The following is a 2500-nucleotide window of genomic DNA, read 5'->3' as shown; positions in this document are numbered from 1 at the left end:
AAGGAAGTCAGGAAGGAAGGACACAAGGAAGGAAGGAAGGGAGGACACAAGGAAGGAAGGAAGGGAGGACACAAGGGAGGAAGGAAGGTAGGAAGGACACAACAAAGGACGGAAGTCCGGAAGGAAGGACACAAGGAAGTCAGGAAGGAAGGACACAAGGAAGTCCGGAAGGAAGGACACAAGGAAGTCAGGAAGGAAGGACACAAGGAAGTCAGGAAGGAAGGAAGGACACAAGGAAGGAAGGAAGGAAGGAAGGACACAAGGAAGGAAGGAAGGACACAGGGAAGCAAGGACACAGGGAATGAAGGACACAGGAAATGAAGGACACAGGAAATGAAGGACACAGGAAATGAAGGACACAGGGAATGAAGGACACAGGGAAGGAAGGGAGGACACAAGGAAGGAAGGGAGGACACAAGGAAGGAAGGAAGGAAGGAAGGACACAACGAAGAAAGGAAGGAAGGAAGGACACAACGAAGAAAAGAAGGAAGGAAGGACACAAGGAAGGAAGCAATGAAGGAAGGACACAACAAAGAAAGGAAGGAAGGACACAGGGAAAGAAGGAAACAATGAAGGAAGGAAGGAAGGAAGGACACAGGAAAGGAAGCAAGGAAGGAAGGACAACAAAGAAAGGGAGGAAGGATACAGGGAAAGAAGGAAACAATGAAGGAAGGAAGGAAGGAAGGACACAGGAAAGGAAGCAAGGAAGGAAGGACAACAAAGAAAGGGAGGAAGGATACAGGGAAAGAAGGACACAATGAAGGAAGGGAGGACACAGGGGAGGACACAGGGGAGGACACAGGGGAGGACGGCCAAAGAACGCAATGCAATGAGAAGATTAGAAGTTTACAGATTGTTATAAAGAGTGAACACAGAATCTACACAAAGCAGCTGTTACATGGCTGCAGCTGATGCCCAGGTGTCTGGAATCAGACAGAGATTATGGTGGTGTTCAGTGCAGTGTGTGTTCTGAGCTCCAGCAACAAACAGTCACATCTCTCAGGGTTCCTCTGCAGCTGTGACCATGTGACCGTGTGATCATGTGTGATCATGTGACCGTGTGATCATGTGACCGTGTGATCATGTGACCGTGTTTTATATAACGTGTGAAATATTAAAGCAGCCGTTCTGAGCTGATTGCTGTTGAATATTTTATCAGGGCTGAATGACTGAATTGGTAGCTCAGGGTGTAAGAACCTGAAGGAGCAGACAGGGTGACGTGTGTGTGTGTGTGTGTGTGTGTGTGTGTGTGTGTGTGTGTGTGTGTGTGTGTGTGTGTGTGTGTGTGTGTGTGTGTGTGTGTGTGTGTGTGTGTGTTAATGAGCTCGGCCTGTTGTGGAAAGTTGTTAGCATTAATTATACATATTTGTTTGGGTCATTTTCACATGCTAGCATTTCTGAACTGAATTCTATAGATAGATGGACAGATGGACAGACAGACAGACAGACAGACAGATGGACAGACAGACAGACATGTCAGATGGAATAAGACAGCCATGTTTGTGATGGGCGGCTCAGCGTTGTGGGTGGGCCTCGTTGTGTAGGTGTGAAAAAGACAGACAGACGGATGGACAGGTAGACAGACAGATTTGACTGTCTGACTGAGGGATACACAGAGTGATACATAGACAGACAGACAGATGGATGGACAGATGGAAAGGCTAGCAGAGAAATAGACAGACAGGCCATCAGAGATAAATAGACAGACAAACAGACAGATATTGATTTTTGATCTTTTTCTTGCAAAGCTTTCGAATCTGTGTAATTGGTATTGTGTGTGTGTGTGTGTGTGTGTGTGTGTGTGTGTGTGTGTGTGTGTGTGTGTGTGTGTGAGAGAGAGAGAGAGAGAGAGAGAGAGAGAGAGAGAGAGAGAGAGAGAGAGGAATGAGGAATGAGGAATGAGGAGGAGAGCAGCTGTATGTTTTGTGGGACTCATTTCATTGAGGAAGTCTTGTGCACAAACCTCAGCTTCCTCACCGAGCAACTAAAAGAGGAAGAGTGGAGCCAAAGCAACACTTCCTCAATTTTCTGAAACCTTTGAGCTAATGAAGAACATCACACGCACACACACATGCGCGCACACATACACATGTGCGCACACACACATGTGCGCACACACACACACACACGCGCACACATACACACACACACAAGAGGGAACAGCTGTTGTGATCAATGCTACAGGAAAGACATAAGGTCACAGAGTTAAGTGTAGTCTGACTGTGTGTGTGTGTGTGTGTGTTTGAGTTTGTCTAAATGCGTTAAAATGTGACCGGTTAGCGTCTCTGTGACCGGTTAGCGTCTCTGTGACCGGTTAGGGTCTCTGTGACCGGTTAGCGTCTCTGTGACCGGTTAGCGTCTCTGTGACCGGTTAGGGTCTCTGTGACCGGTTAGGGTCTCTGTGACCGGTTAGGGTCTCTGTGATCGGTTAGGGTCTTGTTGGTAAATAAGTCACGGCAGTCTTTCACTGTTGGAGTGCACACAAGCATGCAGAGCTGAT

The 2500-nt window shown here is 47.5% G+C and overlaps 1 protein-coding gene and 1 long non-coding RNA gene across 4 annotated transcripts in view; one reads left to right on the top strand and one right to left on the bottom strand.

Moving 5' to 3' along the window:
- Positions 1-1009, bottom strand: part of LOC125138538 — a 4387-nt gene extending 3378 nt beyond the window's left edge. The window contains exon 1 of the long non-coding RNA XR_007137745.1: positions 899-1009. This is a non-coding gene — a long non-coding RNA (uncharacterized LOC125138538). The remainder of the gene's footprint in view (positions 1-898) is intronic.
- rassf2a (Ras association domain family member 2a) overlaps positions 1-2500 on the top strand; it is a 24354-nt gene that overhangs the window by 12415 nt on the left and 9439 nt on the right. The window contains exon 1 of one of the 3 annotated variants that reach the window (XM_027177170.2): positions 1105-1214. The exons of the other annotated variants lie outside the window; for them this stretch is intronic. The gene's annotated coding sequence lies outside the window, so the exon portion shown is untranslated. Of the gene's footprint in view, positions 1-1104; positions 1215-2500 lie in introns of those variants that run through there. 3 annotated transcript variants of the gene reach the window in all.

Source organism: Tachysurus fulvidraco, chromosome 14 (assembly GCF_022655615.1).
Source record: "Tachysurus fulvidraco isolate hzauxx_2018 chromosome 14, HZAU_PFXX_2.0, whole genome shotgun sequence".
Lineage (NCBI taxonomy): Eukaryota > Metazoa > Chordata > Actinopteri > Siluriformes > Bagridae > Tachysurus > Tachysurus fulvidraco.
Note: the sequence above shows the minus strand (reverse complement) of the source record. Positions and strands in the feature narration are given on the sequence as shown.